This window comes from Bubalus bubalis, chromosome 4 (assembly GCF_019923935.1).
Source record: "Bubalus bubalis isolate 160015118507 breed Murrah chromosome 4, NDDB_SH_1, whole genome shotgun sequence".
NCBI classification, from domain to species: domain Eukaryota; kingdom Metazoa; phylum Chordata; class Mammalia; order Artiodactyla; family Bovidae; genus Bubalus; species Bubalus bubalis.
The window spans coordinates 51988640-52010719 of record NC_059160.1 but is presented as its reverse complement, the minus strand read 5'-3'; the positions used below and the strand labels follow the sequence as shown (position 1 = coordinate 52010719).

The following is a 22080-nucleotide window of genomic DNA, read 5'->3' as shown; positions in this document are numbered from 1 at the left end:
CTGAGTCCTGGCGCTCTTGAGCATGCGTGCCACAACTAGAGTCTGTGCAAGGAAAGATCTGTGTGCTTCAACTAAGACCTGATGCAGCCAAATAAATACATGAATAAATATTTGAAATTAAAAAAAAAAAGTTGGACCAAGTGCCAGAGAACGCTTGATTCAGTCATTCTCTACTCTCATGGAGTTTGCAGCGTAAATTCCCTCCTCTCCAAAAAACCAATTTCCGCTGGTTCTGTTTAGAAGTGGAATCTCTTTCCCCTCCTCCCACTGTTTCCCTCACCTCCCTTCAGAAAAGCAGGTGCTCACTTCTTTTCATTGATTAAGAAATTCTGTTTGTGAGTTCCATCTGGTCAGGAAAGCTGATTTGGTACTTAGACATCAAGATGCCAGTTTCTGCTTCAGGTTTTTTTTTTTTTTTTTTACCAGTTTTTGCTTTTTCTCAGAGAGGGGCTGTGCTGTATGTTATCACAGAGTTTTGCCAATGTTCTTCTAGGTCTCCTCTATTTCAGTGAGTCTGAATCCACATTATGTTAGAGTAAGTATCAGTATAGTAGACAGTGGTATAGTTGGACCGTGCATTGTCAATTTCATGACTTTGTATAGTTCGCGGAATGTTATGCCACCTTGTCTCAATGGTAACATGTTTTTGAAAAATTAACACCCTGGAACCGAGATATTAAGGTTGGTAAGTTTCCTAGTCAATGGAAGGGAATAAGCTTGGCCAGAGTCTGTGATCTTATGGGCATTATTTATCCTTGCTGAGCTTCTGTTTCTTCACTTAGAGACTTAAGTCTACACATACATTCCTTGTCGGGGTTGTTGGGAGAATGTATCTAAGGTTCTTCAACTGTGATTCGGAGAAGGCACTGGCGACCCACTCCAGTCCTCTTGCCTGGAAAACCCCAAGGACGGAGGAGCCTGGTGGGCTGCAGTCCACGAGGTCGCGAAGAGTTGGACACGACTGAGCGACTTCACTTTCACTTTTCACTTTCATGCATTGGAGAAGGAAATGGCAACTACTCCAGTGTTCTTGCCTGGAGAATCCCAGGGACGGGGGAGCCTGGTGGGCTGCCGTCTGTGGGGTCGCACAGAGTCAGACACGACTGACGCGACTTAGCAGCAGCAGCAGCAACTGTGATTAATGTTCAAGGATTCAGTAAGTGATAACTATTTATTATTATTAATATAAAATCACAATCAGTGAGAGATTAAAAAATAGCCATGGTGGAAATAAGATGAAATAGAATATCAGAAGCAGGGATGTTTCTGGTATGATTGTATTTTATAATGATCTACAGCATCCTTTATGGAGACAGATCTGTAGTAACTGGTACTTGTGGTATCATTTTAAAGTGCCTGTTGTTTCAATTCCACAAATGTTTACTTAGCACCTATGGTGTTTCAGTGCTCTGTGGGACTGTTTGGTTGAAAAGGTGGGATGGAGTTAAGGTAAGACAAGTGCTCTCCCTCTAAGACCTTATCAGAGTGACCTGTGCCCCAGTTTGGGACAGTCCTGGTTTATTGTGGTTGTTGAGGCATAATGTTTTATAGTGCCCCTTTCATTTCAAAAGTGTCCTGTTTGGGGAAACCAATTATATGGTCACTAATGACAAACCAAGACAACATATTAAAAAGCAGATACATTACTTTGTTGACAAAGGTCTGTCTAGTCAAGGCTATGGTTTTTCCAGTAGTCATGTATGGATGTGAGAGTTGGAGCATTAAGAAAGCTGAGCACTGAAGAATTGATGCTTTTGAACCGTGGTGTTGGAGAAGACTCTTGAGAGTCCCTTGGACTGCAAGGAGATCCAGCCAGTCCATCTTAAAGGAAATCAGTCCTGAATATTCATTGGAAGGACTGATGCTGAAGCTGAAGCTCCAATACTTTGGCCACCTAATGCGAAGAACTGACTCATTGGAAAAGACCCTGATGCTGGGAAAGATTGAAGGTAGGAAGAGAAGGGGATGACAGAAGATGAGATGGTAGGATGGCATCACTGATTTGATGGACATGAGTTTGAGCAAGCCCCGTGGTTGGTGATCGACAGGGAGACCTGACGTGCTGCAGTCCATGGGGTTACAAGGAGTTGGACATGACTGAGCAACTGAACTAACTGATAATCTGTTAATGAGACAGAGGGAGTTCATGGAGAGGAGGACTGCTGAAGCACTGACTGAACAGGAAGGAGCAAGATGAAAGCTGTTCTTCAGTGAGTTGAGTCTAGGCTAGGGTTAGGACCACAGGGAGGAGGTAGAGGCGAAGGCATTTTGGAGCCAGAATAAGTGCTTCCATGGGATCAATAGAAACCCAATCGGAAATGCCATGTTGAAGTCCAGAGTATGAAGAACCAGACTCAGATGCCCAGGCTTTTTTTGTTTAGGTTTGATCCATCCGCTGGTACCTGCATTTTTGTGGAGGCCCTAACTATTAGGTTTAGCTTTTGCCTAAAGAATTCCCTAGCAAGATGAGGGAAGGACGCCTGCTGCCTGCATGCCGAGTTATTGCCCTGGTTTTTATGACCATTTCCCTTTTCCTTCCTTTTTCTTTTTTAATTCTGGGTGCTCAGGTCCTCAGGGATGAAGCTCAGGGTTACTTTTCCATTTCCACCAGGGGTTCAAAATGACCTGATTCCTGAGTGGAGGTGGGGCAGGGTAGTTAACTCTTGCTTGACAGAGTGTTTGAAATTGGAGGGCTTTTTTGTGTGTGTGCACGCGCCACGTCGCACATACATCGAGAGAACATTGGTTACAGTAGATTTGAGAAATATTATAAAATGATATGTCCATGTGTCCAGAGGTAATAACCTTAGAAATAATGCAGAATGCAGTTCAGACTTTTTAGATGTGAATTTTTTTCCCCCAAGTATTTACCTTTGGTTTGAATGTCTTAATTACCATTCAGGGAACCTTTAGGAAATTAAGGTGGAAAAAGTCATGCCTGGCTTAGGTATTAAAATATAATACTAAGTGTTTATTGTGGAGGCTTCACCTTTAGAATTCCTATTTGCAGTTCTGGGCAGCACAGCCAATTTTCTGTGTCGTTAACTTTTTCCTGTAACGCCAAAGGGCAGGCAGGAGGCTGCTGGTATCCACATTTTCTTTCTCCAAGGTGAGTTGAACAACCATCTGTGCTGTCAAATGGATGATGTACAGTTGCCCTCTTGATTTGGCATTTGTGTGTGGGGTGTTTTTTTTTTTTTTTTTGGCTGCACTACAGGGCACGTGGGATCTTAGTTTCCTGATCAGGGATTGAACCCGTACCCCCTGCAGTGGAATCACGGAGTCGTAACTGCTGGACAGCCGGGGAAGTCCCTGGTATTTGTGTTTTAATACACAAATCTTTGCTGATGCTCACTTCACCAGAATGTTACCTGCTAATTCTCTGAAACCAAAAATGGCAGCCAGTATGGAAAATAGTATGGAGATTCCTTAAAGACTAAAAATAGAGTGACCATATGAGCCAGCAATCTCCTTACTAGGTATATACCTGGAAAAGATGAAAACTATCATTTGAAAAGATATATGCACACCAATGTTCATAGCAATACAACTTACAAGAGTCAAAACATGGAAGCAACCTAAATGTCCATCTACAGATGAATGGACAAAGATGTGGTATATATATGTACTTTGGAATATTGCTTAGGCATAAAGGAGAATGAAATAATGCCAGAAACAGACTTACAGACATGGAACAAACTTATGGTTACCAAAGGGGAAAGGGTGGGGAGGGAGGGATAAATTAGGAGTTTGGAATTAACAGATACTATATATAAAATAACCAAACAGCAAGGACCTACTGTATAGCACAGGGAACTATATTCAATACCTTTAATAACCTGTAATGGAAAAGAATCTGGAAAAGGATCTCTCTTATCTATCTCTCTATAGTGTATAATGGAATCACTTTGCGTGTACCTGAAACTAACACAACATTGCGAAAAAATGAAGACCAATAATGGATTAATCGAGGTCTTTGTATCCATACTGGTGAAGATTTGTGACAGTCTGTTAGGTGCGGAAAGAATTCTGGCAGTGGAGTGAAAAGGCCAAGCTCAGTGACTTCAGATACGTCCTGCCAGGCCTCAGTGTGCTCAGAGGTAACCTGAGATGGAGAAAGAGTGAAGCGTTGTCCTGAGGATGAATGAGGTGACGATCGAGAAAGGACTCTGGGCCACCCCCACGGTGCAGTGTTTATTTTTTTAATGAATCACCCAAATTCACAAAGACCTAGAGCAAGGAAGAGCAAACCATGGCCCACGTGCCATGTCTAGCCCATCTCCTCTTTTCTCTTGACCTCTCGAGCCAAGAATCACTTCACATTTTAAAAAATAGTTGGGGGAAAAATTATAGAAGAATAATATTTCCTGCCACATGAAAATTCCATGCAATTCCAATTACCAGTGTTCTTAAAGTATCGTTGGAACCTAGCCCTGCGCGTTCGTGTATGGATCTTCTATGGCTGCTTTTGTGTGACTGTGGCGGAGTCGAATCGTTGATCCAGAGACAGCAGGGCTGAAAATGTTAGCCTGACCCTTTACAGGAAGAGGTGCACCAACCCCAGTCTAGAGCAGTGATTGTTGTAGCAAGGTGAAGCAGGTTCTGCACAGAGGTCCTTGGCCTGATGCGGCTACAGCCTGGGGAAAGCTGAAACCCTCAGCTTCCTCAGGAAGAACCCTAAGCTAGTTTATTTGTTCGTTCATTCATTCTTTCACCAAATATTTTGAGTTCCGGCCATGTACCAGACACACTGATAGATGGTGCGGAGAAAACAGCTAAGGGGCACAGAAAAAAGATCCCTGCCCTCAAGGAGCTTCCAATCTGGTGGGAGAAATTAGATCAATACTACACAGGTCAAGGTACTTGTCATGTCAGGGCGGGAGCAGTGCTCTGAGGAGAGGTGGGGGTGGTTAGGAAATGAGGTGATCTGTGAGCCCTGAGCACACGCAATGGGATGGAGGCAATGAGGCAGAACTGCCTAGCTGAGGGAAAAGCAAGTTGCAAGAGCTTGGGAGGGAAGCACTGGAGAAAGTGGAACTATGCAAAATGTGCACAGTGGGGGTTATTTATTTTCAGCACTGATCGCAGAGCTCGGTCATCTGATCTATGGTTATGTTCAAATAGTATCTATTGTCCTCTTCGGGCACATTAGAAAACAAGAAGGGGGCTGATGTAGTGCAATGGATAAAAGAGGAAGTTCTAGAGTGGGACTTTTCAGCGTCTGTGCTATTGACATTGAGGTCTGAACAATTCTTTGCTGTCCTGTGCAGTGTGGGATGGTTGGGTGGTATTCCAGGCCTCTCCCCACTGGATCCCGGTAATCCCCCAGGTGTGGCAACCAAAAGTATCTCAAAACATTACACATCCACTGGGGGCAAAATCACCCCCACTGAGAACCAGTGCTTTGGGGTTAGGTTGCTTGCTGGCTGTGTGACTTTCAACGAGTTACGTACCTTCTCTGGGCCTCCGTTGTGTTATCTGTACAGTGAAAGCATGACCTCCACCTGGCATCCCAGGGCTGTTGAGAAGTTTAAAGGGGGAGTGCACCCGGTGGAGCTTGGTGCTTGGTGTGGCCCAGGCCCTTGCCAGGCGTTAGCTGGGGAGCAGAGACCTCAGCTCTCGTTTTCCCCTCATTTACCTTATTCTGCAGCTGAGAGCACAGTGTCTGTTCTTGTCTTGGTGAGGGAATTGTGTTTATGAGATTGGCTCAGATCCTTTTGTTAAAGTACAAGCCACCAAAATGTCATTTTTTGGTTTTATTTTCCCATTTAATGATCACCATCCTTCATGTGTGGCTGCTGTTTGACAGCTTTCAAATTGACCTGCGTTGTGCAGAGGTGGACATCATTTCTTCCACTTTCAGGGGTGGTGGGAAATGCAGGGCCTCTGAGCTAAGGAACATGCCTGAGGTCTTCCTGAGTTGAAGGGTGGAGGCTCTAGCTCCCGGCGGTTGGCTCTGGGCAGCCCGGCTGATGGGGTGTGAAAGGGGAGGAGGCTGTACTGTTAGGAAGAGGGAGAAGTCTTTGTACCTTTCTCTGTGGCTCTGCTGGTAACACATTTGTTTAAAACTGGCTTCTTTAGTGATACGAGTGAACTTATTTACAAAACAAAAATGGACTCGCTGACTTAGATAATGAATTTGTGGTTGGGTTGGGGAAAGAATGAGGCAAGGGATAGTTAGGGAGTTTGGGATGGACATGTACACACTGCTATATTTAAAATGGGTAACCAGCAAGGTACTACTGTGTAGCACATGCAACTCTGCTCAATGCTGTGTGGCAGCTCGGATGGGAGAGGAGTTTGGGGGAGAATGGATACAGGTATATGTATGGCTGAGTCTCTCTGCTGTCCACCTGAAACTGTCACTACATTGTTAATCAGCTGTACTCCAATATAAAATAAAAGATTTTAAAAAAATAAATAAAAATAAAAGGAGTTCTTTGCCCCAGGGAGCCCCCAGGACACCCTGGCTGACTAATGTCACCCCTGGCCCTGTAGAATGAAAGGGATGCCTGCTGTAAAGAGGAATGGCCACTGGAAGGAATTGCAGACACTTGGCAAACTAGCGTTTTCATCTCCCAGTCCGCTCAGGGCACTTGGAAGGCGCACATGGGGAGAGCCTGGAGGAAGTACCTCTGTGGTTCTGTGTCATGGTGGACTCATCTGGACTCATTTCCTCCCCAGTACCCCCTCACCCGTGCCTGAACTGGTTGCGGGACAGAGTTCCTATTGGCGCTTCTTTCTAGACTGTTGGATGGCCATGTTTCGAGCCCTTAGGGTGTCCTGGAAAGCACTCTCTTGTGTCATCTTCTTTCACCCTCTTCCTTCTCCACGTCAGGGCTGTTATCTCCACTCAAAGACTGAAAAGAGAGTTCCAGAAGGTTAAGTAACTTTCCTAGGCTCAGCAGTTAAGTAATTTGGAGAAAGTGGAATTTCCTTACAGTTTTTTTTCTTTCATAAAATCTTGGATGCAGCAGAAAAGAAGGCTGATGACTCTCCAAAGAAGTTAAAATTGTACCCCAAAGCTCAGTGCCTGGTGGGATTCCTGGGCTCGACCCTCAAGGCCTTTCACCTGTCACTGAATGTGGATGAGTCCCTAGAAGTCTGTCTCAGTAATGGACCACAATGGATTGACATCTTTCTGGGGGATTATTTTTAGTAGTCTTATAGTGTCTTCTTCCTTCTGCCCATCCTCTTCTGAAGCTCATCAGAGTTAGGGTTATTTTGGAGAACCGGGGTGTATGAGGGAGCCCTCCTGACCACCCCCCCGTCCCTGCAGTCATCCTTTATAGAGCATACCCTGTAGTGGGGAACCCCCTGCAATGAGCATGCTTATGCATGCTCAGTTATATCTGGCTCTTTGTGAACCCATGGACTGTAGCCCACCAGGCTCTTCTGTCCATGGGATTTCCTAGGCAAGAATACTGGAGTGGGCTGCCATTTCCTTCTCCAATGCATGAAAGTGAAAAGTGAAAGTGAAGTCGCTCAGTCATGTCCAACTCCCAGCGACCCCATGGACTGCAGCCTTCCAGGCTCCTCCGTCCATGGGATTTTCCAGGCAAGAGTACTGGAGTGCGGTGCCATTGCCTTCTCCTAGAGGATCTTCCTTACCGAAGGATCAAACCAAAGGTTGGCAACCAACCTGCGTTGGCAGGTGGATTCTTTACCACTGAGCCACTGGGAAGCAGCCCCTCCGCCCCCAACCCCACAAGTCCCTAGATCTGGTTAAAAAGCAGATTGTGGTTCCTCTGTAGATCTTGGCCTGGGCCTTGATTCTGCATTTTAGAAAAACTCCAGGGTGATGCTGAGGCTGCTGTCCACTGATCACACTGGGTAGCCAGATATATCAATAGCTGATGATTCTCTTGCCCTCACTTCAGGTTAGGTTAAGTCACTTCAGTCGTGTTCAACTCTGTGCGACCCCACAGACGGCAGCCCATCAGGCTCCCCCGTCCCTGGGATTCTCCAGGCAAGAACACTGCAGTGGGTTGCCATTTCCTTCTCCCTCACTCCCTCACTTCAGAGACTGAACCAAATATTAGGTTCCAGCAAGAATTCTGTCTTTTAGCAGCACATGGAGTCACTCACAGTGAAGTGGTATTACCTAAACTGACTGCTGATGAGCCTGGTGAACTTAAGCCAGATATTTTATGATTGGTTCCTTCTCTTAAGAGTAGCTAGCATTTTCTACATACCTACTGTGTGGATTTACATTTTCCCACTGGGTAGTAGCACACTGGATCACTTTGGATCTAAGGTCACTCTGGCAGTGAGAAATGCAATTCATTTCTAATAAGCTCCAGTTTTGAGTCAAGCCTGACGTCAATTTGCATGCCAGGAGCCCGTGGGTAAGAGGTGAGATTCAGATTTTACACACATTGTCATGCTGTATTTCCTTTATTAGTTAGATGGGTTCTGAGGCAGCTGGCTTTTTGGAGGCCTGGTGAGGGATGTTAGGGAGTTTTGTAGACTGCCTCTGTGCCAGGCTCACTTAGACTCTTGTAAATCCCCTGGAAAGGCCTTCACTCTCAGACCCCGTAACGCCTGTGCCTGGTGACCTGGACGGCACTCAGCAGAGCCTGGGCAGATACACTGTCACAGTTGCCGAGCCCCGGGCTTCCCCCTCGCTCTGCACACAGTGGCTTACGTGAAGGACAGGTTGACGAGAAAAGCACTCGTGTCACTTGCAGGAAAACACCTCCGGTAATGAGACAGGATTTGAGGACTTGAGGATCTGAGTGGGCAGGTGATTATAACCAACCCTTCATTCCTTCTCTCCAAAACAGTCAACATGCCATCTCCTGAGCTGCGTCATGAATGTAACATCCAGCTAGGGATGTTGGGAGGGTTTATAATTTTTTGTAATCCATGACCTGTTATTAATTTGCCTTAACCAAAAGAAGTAATTTACCGCGTACTTCTTAGGCTTATGGTGTTTCTCTGAAGTCCTTTTATCTTGCAAAAGGTGGTGTTATGCATTTTAATAGAAACTATTGTTTTCTTAAAAAGAAAACAATAGCTTTCTTTTAAAAAATGCTTTCTTCTCTCTTCAATCAAATCATAGAGCTAATCCTGTAGAGCAGCAGTCCCCAGCCTTTTTGGCACCAGGGGCTGGTTTCATGGAAGACAGTTTTTCCATGGACTGGGGGAGGAGGGTGATTTCAGGATGATTTAAGCACGTTACATTTGCTGTGCACTTTATTTCTATTACTATTGCATCAGCTCTGCCTCAGAGAATCAGGCATTAGATCCTAGGGGCTGGGGACCCCTACTGTATAGAGAGCTTTGAGACTCAGAACTGCAAATCTGTTCTTCCTAACAGTACCAGCCGTACATAGAAGTATGGTATACTTTTGTGGACAAAAGTGCTGTTTCTCTATCGGGATCTGAGCGTTCAGTTGTACTCTGTGGATTGTCGTGCCTGTGTATGACGTTTCGCCAGTCTGTCAATTACAGACTTCCTTTAAGGAGTTTTCAGGAAACCCTCTTAGCATGAAGTTACAAATTGATGTTTTTCTAGTTTAATTACAGCAGTTTAGAAAGGAAGCACCTTTCTCACAATTATCTAAAGCCAGCTTCCTCTAAAATTAGAGGAGGGCATAGCATAATATAGATGGAAATCTGCCCTGGCATGCTCAAAAGCACGTGTGTCTTGGGGCACTCATGTGATGTATTTTTGACCTTGCAGGAGAGGTTTGTTTTTTGGAGATCTGGCTGGAGATTATCTGTGGAACAGTGAGTGGATTGCCTTACTCTTAAGGCTGTCATCATACTTGTCCAATTCCTACTCTATCTTTAGTGACCATCCCCCTGCCCTCCAAGGAGCAGGTGAGGTGACCCCCAAGGAGCCCGTTATTACAGTCCTGACTTGATGGATAATTGCTGGTTATGAGGTCTGAGTTGACACCAGCGCTTTGTGTGATAGTGTTGGACTTGCCTGGCTCAAGTTGGTATTTCCATTCATGTGAGGCTACAGCGTGGAAGCATGCTTGCAATGGGATTTGCCAAAACGTGAAGATTTTCTGTGTGGTAGCTGGACCAGGAGAGCTGTCCTGAGAACTGTTTCAGCAAAACTTTCCCAGTTGGTTCCGTGAAGGTTCTTCTAAGGGTGTGGGGTTGAACTCTGGAGGATGATAGCCTGGCTTTCCTGGGAGACTGCTGGCAGCATGTGTACACGTGTGTGTATATGCGTGTGTGCATGTACGTGTGTGTGTGTACACATGTGTGTGTCTAGTGTAAGAGGCCCAGCTGTAGAAGAGAAGGAGACTCTGTTGGAGCATAGGAGCCCCTTCTGCTGGCCTTCTCACCTGCTGGCATCAGCACAGGACAAGGGTACAGGGCTGTCATCAGAGTCGCTTGTCTTTCTTCACAGCCGTGCTGCAGGCAGTGAGTGGGATGCAGTAGGTAAAATAACAACCACAAAAACTTACTGCTTTATCAGCTGTAAGCTCTTAAAGGAGTTTCTGAAACTGCTTAGCATCAATTTTTAAAATCTGTTAAATGGGTCTAATGTGCTCTGCATATCTCATATGGTTTCAAATATGCTGTAAGATGGGCTTCGCTGATGGCTTAGCAGGTAAAAAATACGCCTGCAATGCAGGAGGCACAGGAGATGCCGGTTTGATCCCTGAGTTGGGAGGAGCCCCTGGAGAAGGGAGGTGGCAACCCACTCTGGTATTCTTGCCTGAAAAATCTCATAGATGGAGGAGCCTGGCGGGCTACAATCCAAAGAGCTGGACATGACTGAATGACTAAGCACACACACATGCTGTAAGATCCCCACAAGTAAATGCTTTATAAACCAAGAAGGAATAGACGTGGGTCTGTTCAGTGAGAGGCAGTATGGCCTCATAGTTAGTAGTGATACGCCAGCAGAGTGGTTATAGCCGTCGTTAGTAGTAAGAAGATCTAGTTAGATCATGGGTAGTGGTTAGGAGGAGTACAACCACTGCTACTACTGAGCCAGTTGTTGGGGTTGCTTTTTTAATTTGTTTGGCTTTTTCTTTTTCCAAAGCACTTGTTGAAGGGGATTCTTAGGGTGTACTAGTTTTGTTCTGAGATAGGATCTCTTACCCGGGGCATGGCCCTGGCAGTGGAGAGGACAGACTCTGAACTGAACCAGTGAAATGTCTTCTGTGGCTTAAACCGAGTCTGTTCTGAGCATCGGAGGGGGGAGCTTTTGAATTCCCTTGAGAGCCCGTGACCTTGGCATGACTCTGCTCAGGAAGTCAGACAATCTACCGCCCTGATGCCTGCATCTCCCCATGTGTTTTGTGGCCTTGGAGGCCGTGGGCCTTTTGTTCTGAAGTCAACTGTCTGATATTCCTTTGGAATATATGAGTCAGGGGGGAAAGAATTGGACGTGTTCCCAGTCTTACTCATGAACTTTTTTCATCTATTAAAGGAATCTCAGTATCACTTAATTAGATGTCTTTTTTTCCTTCAGTTGATTTGATTAAATATTAGTAATCATAATAATTAATGATAATAATCATAATTGATCTCAGTGTCCCCCCACCCCCAGTGCAGTTGCGTGTATGTGTTAGTCGCTCAGTGGTGTCCGACTCTTTGCGACCCTATGGACTGTAGCCTGCCAGGCTCCTCTGTCCGTAGGATGTCCCGGACAAGAATACTGGAGTGGGTTGTCATTCCTTCTCCAGGAGATCTTCCCAACTCAGGGATCAAACCCAGGTCTCCTACGTTGTAGGTGATTTCTTTACCATCTGAGCCACCAGGGAAGCCCTCCAGTGCAACCAGTTGCTCTTGTATATTGACTCAGTGAGTAGTTGGATTTGGAGGGCTACAGAGGAAGATTTAGAGATTTATTATTAACTTCAAGTCTAGGGACTATTGAGGCAAACGTTTCTTTTTTAATTGAAGTATAGTTGATTTACAATGGTGTGTTAATTTCTGCTGTACAGCAAAGTGATTCAGTTATACATACGGGTACATTCTTTTTTAAAATTCTTTTCCATTATGGTTTATTACAGGATATTGAATATAGTTCCCTGTGCTGTACAGCAGGACTTTGTTGTTTATCCATCCTAAACATAATAGTTTGCATCTGCGAATCTGAAACTCCCAGTCCATCCCTCCTCCACCCTCCTCCCCCTTGGCAACCACAAGTGTGTTCTCTCTATCCGTGAGTCTGTTTCTGTTTTGGAGGATAGGTTCATTTGTGTCATATTTTAGATTTCCCATGAAAGTGAGGACCATATGGTGTTTGTCTCTTTCTGACTCACTTAGTCCGATAATCTCTAGGTCTGTTCACGGTGATGCAAGTGGCATTATGTCCTTCTTTTTTACGGCCAAGTAATAGTCCGCTGTGTATTTTATATATATACACCACATCTTTATTCATTCGTCTGTTGATGGAAGTCTAGATCGTTTCCATGTCTTGGCTGTTGTGAATAGTGCAGCTATGAACACAGAAGTGTATGTATCTTTTTGAATTTTAGCTTTGCTGGATATATGCTTAAGAGTGGGATTACTGGATCATATGGTAGTTCTATTTTTAGTTTTTTGAGGAACCTCCATACTGTTTTCCACAGTGACTGTACCAACTTACATTCCCACCAGCAGCGTAGGAGGGTTCCCTTTCTCCCCATCCTTTGCAGCTGTTATTTGTAGACTTTTTAATGATGGCCATTCTGAGCAGTGTCAGGTGGTACTTGATTGTAGTTTAGATTTCAGTGTTTTTTCACGCTTTGGCCATCTGTAAGACAAATTTGAGGGTAGGAGAAGGGGGCAACAGAGGATGAGATGGTTGGATGGTATCATGGATTCAATGGACATGAGTTTGAGCAAACTCCAGAAGATGGTGAAGGACAGGGAAGCCTGGCATGCTGCAATCCATGGGGTCACAAAGAGTCGGACACGACTGAGCAACTGAATAACCACAACTCGTAGTCTTTTTCTCTGGGTCCCTACCCTTTGCTTATCTTATGTAACCACTTTCTTATCTGCCTACATATGGCCGTGTGTGTGTCCCATAGATGAATCTCCATTACAATTACAGGCAGGGTGGTTTTCTCCCTCCTACAGCTTCTCCCCCACACCCTGCCACTGCATAGACTACCCTGCCAGCCCAGTGGCTACTGTAGTCTGGGTTTCATGTGTTGTCGGAGCTGGTGGGAAATTCAAAGAGGATCTTGTACTACCTTTGCATTCTGGAAATGCAGGCACAAGGGGAACTGACTTGGCCAAGAACACACTGAGTTAGTGAGGTGGCCAGGTATGAACCTTGTGCTCCTGGCTCCTCCTAGCCCTGACCCAATTCCCAGAGAGCAGACCATTCTTCAGCCTGAAGAGTCCAACATAGATGGTATCCTGGAGGAAGGTGTCCTGCATGGGGGTGTTCAGGGTACCCCACTCTGCCCGTGGGTGACTGATTCTTTAGACACTAAGGAGAGATGGGCTTGGGTCTTCTCTACTGTCTGAAGATGAGACTGTGCCTCCCCCAGCCTGAGAAATGGTATCCTCTTTCCCTGCCAGTGGGAGTTTTCTGCCTTTATCCCTTTCCTGGCTGCTGAGTGCAGTGCCCAGGCTGTGGCCGTCAGAACTGCCCTGCAGATGAATGGATTTGGACTTGTTAGGTCCAGTTCTGCTTGCTGGTGAAATCCCAACAGGATCCTCACACCCTACCCACACCCAGGAAATTCTGGAGTCTGCTGGAGCTGATAAAATCGGGATGTCTGTCTCCTCTGGTATTGCTTTCTCAGTTTTATTAATCAATAATAGGAAATGAAGTCAAGACATTCTTGAATCCGTGCCGGCCTTTTCAGTACTTTTATGGTCTCTGTGTCCTAACACTCGCTCTCTTTTTCTTAGAAGGTTTTTCTCAGTATTGTAGGAGCACAGGACTGGCTTTCTTGGGGAAGCCTGGGAATTCATACATGCTGTGCAAATCAGTATATATTGATGGATTCAGGATTGAGTTTGCAAGTGGGTGAATTCGCAGCCCTGTGGATAAATAAGGCTGACTCTAAGGCTGTCGAACACTGGGGACTTTGATATCTACGGGTGTGGGAGAGGTGCTCTGGAACCAATTTCCCATGGAAACTGAGGGATGACTGTATTACACTGAGGCCCAGTTTTCCTCTCTGTTGTTGTTGTTTTAGTTGCTAAGTTGTGTCCGACTCTTTAGCTACCCCATGAACTGCAGCCCACCAGGACCCTCTGCCTATGGGATTTTCCAGGCAAGAATACTGGAATGGGTTCCCATTTCCTACTCCAGGGGATCTTCCCCTAAATGGGTGTAATTGTGCCAGTCTTGAAGATATTGTAAAGATGGCTTGACGTTATACTTTGTGTGGAATAGGTCTCCCTCATTACTTGGTGGATCTGTACATTAAGGTGTGTGCTGTCCAGACAGCCTTCCTCCAGAGTGATCTGTGTAGGTGCATTTTTGCAGGGGTTTTCAAGCCGGCTGGTCATCAAAATTGTCTGGGTGCTTTCCAACACTAGCACCCCCTGCACTAGACGTCTGGGCCCTTCAAGACCACCCACTCATTCAAATCTCCAGAGGTGGACCCAGCATTCCATCACATAAAAAGTCTCCCTAGGGAATTCCCTGGCGGTCCAGTGGTTAGGACTCCCCTTCTGTTGGCCGAGGGCCCCTGTTTGATCCTTGGTCAGGAAACTAAGATCTCACAAGCCTAGTGGTGCTTCCAAAATAATGATGATAGTAATAATAATAAAATGAAGAGGTTTCCTGGTGCTTCTTTTGATCCCCAGCCATGTTTGGGAACCTCTGCAGGGTAGGTTTTATTCTAATCCTCTTTGATCAAGGCAATATGGCCGTGTGGTGTAAATGATTTGAGAGTTTAAATATTCTGGCTATGTACTGGTGTTAGATTTGGGCTCTGTTTTTCATAGCACATTATTTTCATGTATTGGGATGGGTTGGGTGAGAAATAAGAAAATTATAAGAAATTGCCTAGTAAGAGAAGGTGTGATGCTTGACTAATTATAAATGGACAATTTGCTCCTTAAAAGGCCTTTTCATAGCATGAAAGTCCAGTTGGATTGTCTCTATTTGGGTGCCCCTGTGTTCATTTCCTAGACACAGGTTTGTCTGTGAGATGAAAGCTTTGAGATGGAGTCGGTCAGCCTGCAGTTTGCTCTCTGTGTTCAGATGTGTGGGTTGAGTTTCTTCTGTCTCCCCCACCCCGACTCCGTCCCTCACTCCTCCTCTGGCTGGCTTGGTGCGGGGAGAACTCGTATCACCTCATGCAGGACTCGGTGCTTGTGGAGCCAGGGAAGCCAGTTTAAATTTTGGCTCTAACTGTTAGATGTCTGGAAACCTCATAAAGATGGGAACTGTTCCCAGCTTGGAACTTACCTGAGTATGGCCTGGCACTCATCATGAAGCCTTGAAGTGTTTCTGTTGAGCAAATAGAAATATATCAGAGTGGGATGTGAAACGTGCTTCTTTCCCTTTCCTGGTTCTATGACCTGAGACAAGAAATTGATCTCATCAAGTGAGCTGTGTTTCCCTTCCTGGTTAAATGGAGTGTTCACATCCCTCTCCTTAGCTTTCCCAAATGAAATATTAAGATGCTTTGTAATACCAGAGAGCAGTGTCAGGTTCTTATATGAGGAATGTTTCATTGCTTGTTAGAACACTGGCATTTGATCAGAATTCTTTCTGATTTGTTTGCCTGTTATTTCTGCATTATGGGGCTTCCCAGGTGGCACAGTGGTAAAGAATCTGCCTACCAGTGCAGAAGATACAGGAGACACAGGTTCGATCCCTGGGTTGGAAAGATCCCCTGGAGTAGGAAATGGCAACCCACTTCAACATTCTTGCCTGGAAAATTCCATGGACAGAGGAACCTGGTAAGCTACAGTCCATGGGGTTGCAAAGAGTCAGACACGACTGAGCATGCAAGCACAGCACACTACAACAGGGCAAATGATTTGTAAGTTTCTTTTTTGCTTTCTAATGCCTTGGGCGCTGAAGAATTGATGCTTGGAACTGTGGTGTTGGAGAAGACTCTTGAGAGTCCCTTGGACTGCAAGGAGATCCAACCAGTCCATCCTAAAGGAAAATCAGGCCTGAATATTCATCGGAAGGATTGATGCTGAAGCTGAAACTCCAGTACTTTGGCCACCTGATGGGAAGAATTGACTCCTTGGAAAAGACCCTGATGCTGGGAAAGATTGAAGGAGGGAGGAGAAGGGGACAACAGAGGGTGGGATGGTTGGATAGCATCACTGATGCAATTCACATGAGTTTGAGTAGGCTCTGGGAATTGGTGATGGACAGGGAAGCCTGGCATGCTGCAGTCCATGGGGTCTCAAAGAGTCAGACACAACTGAGTAACTGAACTGAATGCCTTGGGAACCCTGCTGCACACAGGCATTTTGAAGAAGGGTGCTCTGGGAATCTCACGTGGGTTTGCCACACCCCACCTCTGAGTTTATCTTGAAAAGTCCATCTCATGCGCTGTGTTGCTGGGGAAGGGAGATAGATGCATGTGAGTTGTGGCTCTGACCGGCGGCCTTGGAGCTGCAGTGCTCACAGAAGCCAGAGAACTGTTTTTTTCTCTTTGCCTCTCATTGGAATCGAGTGGCACTGCAGGACTTGTTTTCTAGAGTGGTTACTAACTCAAAGTGACTGATTATTGCCTCCCACTGTGGTGACGGACAAATGGGAAGGACGCAGGGAGAAGATGACAAACGTGCTTTGGTGCCGACAAATGGGGCTGCCTTTTGGAAGAGTTACTTGCATTCAGTATGTGTTTAGTAAACGGGCAGTTACAGAGTGCAGTTGCTGGTATCCACCTGCCTGTCCTTGGGGGAAGGTCATGGATCAGAAGCAGCTAACATTTGGCCCTACTGTCATTGAGTTAGTGGGCTCTGAAGCTGGGTCATTTGTTTATCTGAGTCCAGGATGGACTGTTGAAAATTACATATCTGGCCAGAAAACAATCTTAAACATAGAAATAGAGCAAGAACAAGTTCCTTAGAGATAACTTTAGTATTTAAGCATTGGTTTAAGCATCCCTTCACCCATCCATCTATGTCGCCATCCATCCACCTTCCATTTTGGGAAACAGTTATTAAGCATCTTTGGTTCAGTCGCTCAGTTGTGTCTGACTCTCTGTGACCCCGTGGACTGCAGCATGCCGGGATTCCTTGTCCTTCACTATCTCCCCTAGTTTGCTCAAACTCATGTCTATTAAGCATCTACTGTGTGCCAGCTGACTCATTGGAAAAGACTCTGATGCTGGGAGGGATTGGGGGCAGGAGGAGAAGGGGACAACAGAGGATGAGATGGCTGGATGGCATTACTGACTCGATGGATGTGAGTCTGAGTGAACTCTGGGAGTTGGTGATGGACAGGGAGGCCTGGCGTGCTGCGATTCATGGGGTCGCAAAGAGTTGGACACGACTGAGTGAGTGAACTGCCTGCCTGACTGATGTGCCAGTTTGTGCTAGGCTCTGGGGATAAAAAAATAACATAAGACATGATTGCTGTCCTCAAGGAAATGGCAGTCTAGGGTGGAAAATGTTTCCCTAAATTTCAAGTCAAATTCTTACTTGACACATACCTATTTTTATTTTGTTTTGGGTCTCATCTCTTTGAACAAAGCACAGCATGTAACCGTTGTGACATTCTCACTTGTTTTTATAAACCCAAGTTGTGGAGTTGGATTTCATGTTTTGTATAACTCTAAGCACAGTGTAAGTGCTTGTATTATTGAACAGAAGAAGAGGGAAGAAATCGTAATCCAGAAAAAAAGACCAAATCTTAGAACAGCAAAAAAGTCTTAAGGTACCCAATGGAATTCTTAAAAGCTTTTTAAAAAGCCTTATCGTGTATAATATTCAAAATTGCTTTTTGAGCCATGGGTAAATTTAAGTGTAAAACGTCTTCTAAATGTATTAAACTAGAAGGCCAGTTGGAAGGCATAGAGTTCCGTCTTAGCACAGGGACATGCCATTAAAATGAGTGATTCAGAGCATAGGTTTGAGACTGGACCAACTGGGATTTGGTCTTCTGTTTTACTGCTCTTTACCTGTGTGACCTTGGGCAAATTTCTTAACCTCTCTGAACTTCAGTTTCCCTTCTTGTAAAATGGGAGTAGCGATGGTATTATTTACCTGAGAGAATTATTATGAGGGTGAAGTGAGGGCAAAGGTTTGCCAAGTGCTTAACAGACCTGGTTTGTAGTACATGCTCTGGAAAATCTAGCTATTTTGATGATTATTAGGAGAAAAGGGATCAGGTTTATTCCAAATATGTGTATATGTAAATCTGGGTGACTAGAGGTTTTTAGTAGTGGAAATGAGACACATGATGCCTTTTGGTTTTACACAACCAACAATACCTTGAGAAATATTCATGCAATGTTTCTCTTCCCTGGTGGCTCAGACAGCAAAGAATCTGCCTGCAATGCAGGAGATGTGGGTTTGATCCCTGAATTGGGAAGATCCCCTGGAGGAGGGCATGGCAACCCATTCCAGTATACTTGCCTGGAATATTCCAATGGACAGAGGGGCCTGGCGAGCTACAGTCCACGGGGTCGCAAAGCATCGGACACGACTGAGCGAGTAAGCACACAGTGTTTCTCCTGTAGCCCTTTTCTGCATCTTTGCTGTGCTGGGCATGAATGATGAACTAGCTCTTTCTGCAACTAAAGGATTGGTGTTTGTGTGTGTGTAGAGAGCGGGGAGAAGAAAAACTGCTGTAAGCCTCTGAGCAGTGTCATGGCCTGTCAGCTAACAGGCCTGAGCTGTTAGGCTATCATTCAGGGGGGTGACCTACTCAGGAGAAAATCCAATTCTGAAATTAATTTCAACAGATCAAAAGGCAATTGGTAATTGTAGCTGAAATTATATATTTTTAAAGGGCCGACTAGCAAGTTGGACTTTTCAGTAACACTTGAAGCAATGGGTTTGGTGCAGTGGAAATTTCACAAAAGGATCGTTTTCTTAAAAAGAGAGAGGGGAGGGGGCTTTCTCTTGATGTTTTTTTTCCATGGAAGGTAGTTCTGTATACTGTTTATAGAAGCCTTGATCCTTTTTAAACTTTAAGGAGCACAGTTGGCCTCTGTGGTAATAAATCGAGAGGCATATGGGGGCTCAGGGACACTTAATTTATGTGTTCGACTCCTTCCCCCAGTTCAGCCGGCTACTTCCTGGGATGGTGTACTTGATTGATGAGTTTCTGGTGTTCTGTGCTGCTGGGATGTCTTTTGAAGTTTCTCCTACAAGGCTTGAGGTTTGCCCCTGTGAGGTGTTAATGGGCTTCCTGCTGGGGCGTTATTTGTAAGGGGCGCTTGTTAGAGGGGCCTCAAAGGGCAGCTGGGGACACCAGAGTTCTTGTTCTCCTGAAGGGTTGACTCTCCGGCCTTGGGTCCCCAGGCTCCCAACTTATGTTTGGAAGACACTGCAGCGTTGTTTTTATTCCTGTTCCCCAGGCTGCTATTTGTTTAGCTTTAGGGGGCCCCTAGACCATGGCAGGTATTGGTGGTAAGGGATCAGACCAGCCTGGGAACAGGCAGAAACAGTGAGTCTGAGAAGAGACTCAAATCCACATGGACGGGAAGACTCCTATCTGAGGACCCTGGGTAACAAGAGATTGTGTCTTGAGCCAAACAATCAAGTTCCAACTAAACCCATGCCCAAGACTGGCCCCTGTATTGTCTTCTCCGTGGCCTGCCTGCCTCTAGGTTCTCCTTTGCCCAATTCCGTTCTCCTCATCACCACCAGAGCGCTCTTCATAAAGTGAAAACCTGTTTATGTCACTCTCCTCTTGCAGCTGTGTTCATGGTGTGTGTGCATGCTCAGTCCCTCGGTCATGTCCGACTCTTTGCTACCCTGTGGGCTGCAGCCTGCCAGGCTCCTCTGCCCATGGAATTCTCCAGATAAGACTATCGGAGTGGGTAGCCATTCCCTTTTCCAGGGGATCTTCCTGACCCAGGGATCAAACCCAGGTTTCCTGCATTGTAGGCAGCTTTTTTACCATCGGAGCCACTGTTTGGATGGCCCCCCGAGGCCCTCCTCGCCCACCCGTCCTTGTCGCCACAGGCTTGGATCTTCTCACGGATACGCCTGCAGCACCAACACTGGCCTCAGCCACAGCTCTATCAGTCCTTCTGTACTTGTGTGTTCTTTTGTCTCTTTCCTACATTAGATTCTGAGAAGGTTGAGGCTAAGGATTTTGTTTATCTTTTCTCCCTAACACGCAGCTCTGAGTCTGATAATTAATCAACATTTACTGAATCAGTGAAAGCACCGTTTACTGTTCTGTTGCCTTAGGATGCCCTTGTTCCCCCATTTTGTACTGTATTAGAAGAGGACAGAATCGACCTCGATTCTCTGGGGTGTTCCTAGCTCCCCACAGGTGTGTCCCCAGGTGACAGTGATACAACCAGTAATTTTAGCTAGTGTTGATTGAGCACATTCTATATGTCGAGTGAGCATATACTCATCTAACCATTACGATACCCTTTCAAGGAAGGTTATCTTTGGATAAGCTTGAGCCAACTTTCCCTAGAGGGTGTGAGCAAGAAGATCTGAATGTTAAGGGCTTCCACATCCTTTCTGGCAGGTCTTGATACCCAAAGCAGAATCTTCTGAAAATACTCATTAGCATAGCAAAATTTCAGCGAAACTGGCGAAATGAAACCTCCTTTAACTCACTCTTCCTTTGAAAACATAGAGGGGAGCTGCTTATGACAGCTGTATTCACTACAACTGCTGGGGATTCCCTGGGCGCCCTGCTGCTAGAGAGCTGGGTCACTAGCGGCTCTTCTTTCCGCTGCTTTGGGAAATTGCTGAGACTTTGTCAGGTCCTAAGATAAGTTAGTGAGTGAACCAGCCTCTATGCTGCTTTTTCTTTGGTGTCCAGACAGAGAGAATTTTAAATTCACTCCTCACTCTTGGTGCTCTTGGGACTTTTTAGTTGTACTTGACTTTGAAAACTTGTGAAAGAAGAATGACGACTTGGCTGTTTTTCGAGTCAATGCACTTGACAGCATTTCCGTCTGCTGCTGTGTCCCCAGGACTGACTTTGCAATTCTTTCTGAATTGTACCATGAAGAGGGGGCTGTACTTTTTGGAAGGGAAGTGAGAAGATTAAAAAAGTGTCGAAATGCAATAAGCCCCTTGTCGGACTTAGAGGATCTCAGTCTCGTGTTGAGAGACCCAACTGATGTCAAGAAAATCTCAGTCTAGTGTTGAGAGACCCAACTGATGTCAAGAAACAGCTGTGTCTGCAGGCTTCAGCAGCATGCCTGTTTCACCACAGTGCTCAGATCTACCCTGCGGAGGACATGAGATTTAGCTGGAGAAGTGACAGAGTCTCTAGCTGAGCTTCCCCAAATCTGAGAGAAAGGAGAGGAAGGGCAAGCTAATCCTCCAGAGACTGCAATGGCCAAGGGCAGCCAAGTGATTCAGCCCACTCACCTTTGGCTAGAGAGGTTGTTAAGCCTAGCCTCAATCTTTGGAAATTGGTCAGATTCCTTCCTTGGTTCAGATTGACTGTGTGGTGGGGAGGTGCTATATACATATATATAAATACATGGTATATATAGTGTATATATAAAATGAGTGTGTGTGTGTGTATATACACACACATGATTTACAATGTTGTGTTAGTTTCAGGTGTATAGCAAAGTGATTCTGTTATATATATATATATATATATATATATTCTTTTTCAAATTCTTTTCCTTTATAGGTTATTTTAGCAATAAGCTATTGAATATAGTTGTATGGACATCTCATAGTCTAACTCCCAGAATCTGGCTCTGGGGCCCTCAACCAGGCCCCAGTTTGCTTAACAAGTGACTTGCCTTGCTGGGCCCCAGTATCCTCCATGGTAAAATGAAGATAACCATGGTACCTACTTTGGATACCATAGGTAGAGGGCCCAGGAAGCTTGGAAGTCCCACAGTGATTAGGGACTCAGCTTCTTTTTCCTTGTATCATTACTACCCTTAATATGTGCCTTCTGTCTCATGGTCCAAGATGGTTTCTTTAGTTCCTGCCATCATTTCTACATTCCAGCCAGGACGGGGAAAAGGGAAATGGAGGGTGTGGCCTGAAAGTTGCCCACTGCCTCAT

The 22080-nt window shown here is 45.4% G+C and overlaps 1 protein-coding gene and 1 long non-coding RNA gene across 7 annotated transcripts in view; both read left to right on the top strand.

The window, feature by feature from the left end:
* The window catches only part of CHST11 (carbohydrate sulfotransferase 11), a 262811-nt gene that overhangs the window by 52292 nt on the left and 188439 nt on the right, over positions 1-22080 (top strand). The window lies entirely within an intron of this gene.
* LOC123333236 lies at positions 1888-4430 on the top strand. The gene is made up of 2 exons (XR_006550456.2): positions 1888-1949; positions 3892-4430. It is a non-coding gene; the product is annotated as an uncharacterized LOC123333236 (long non-coding RNA).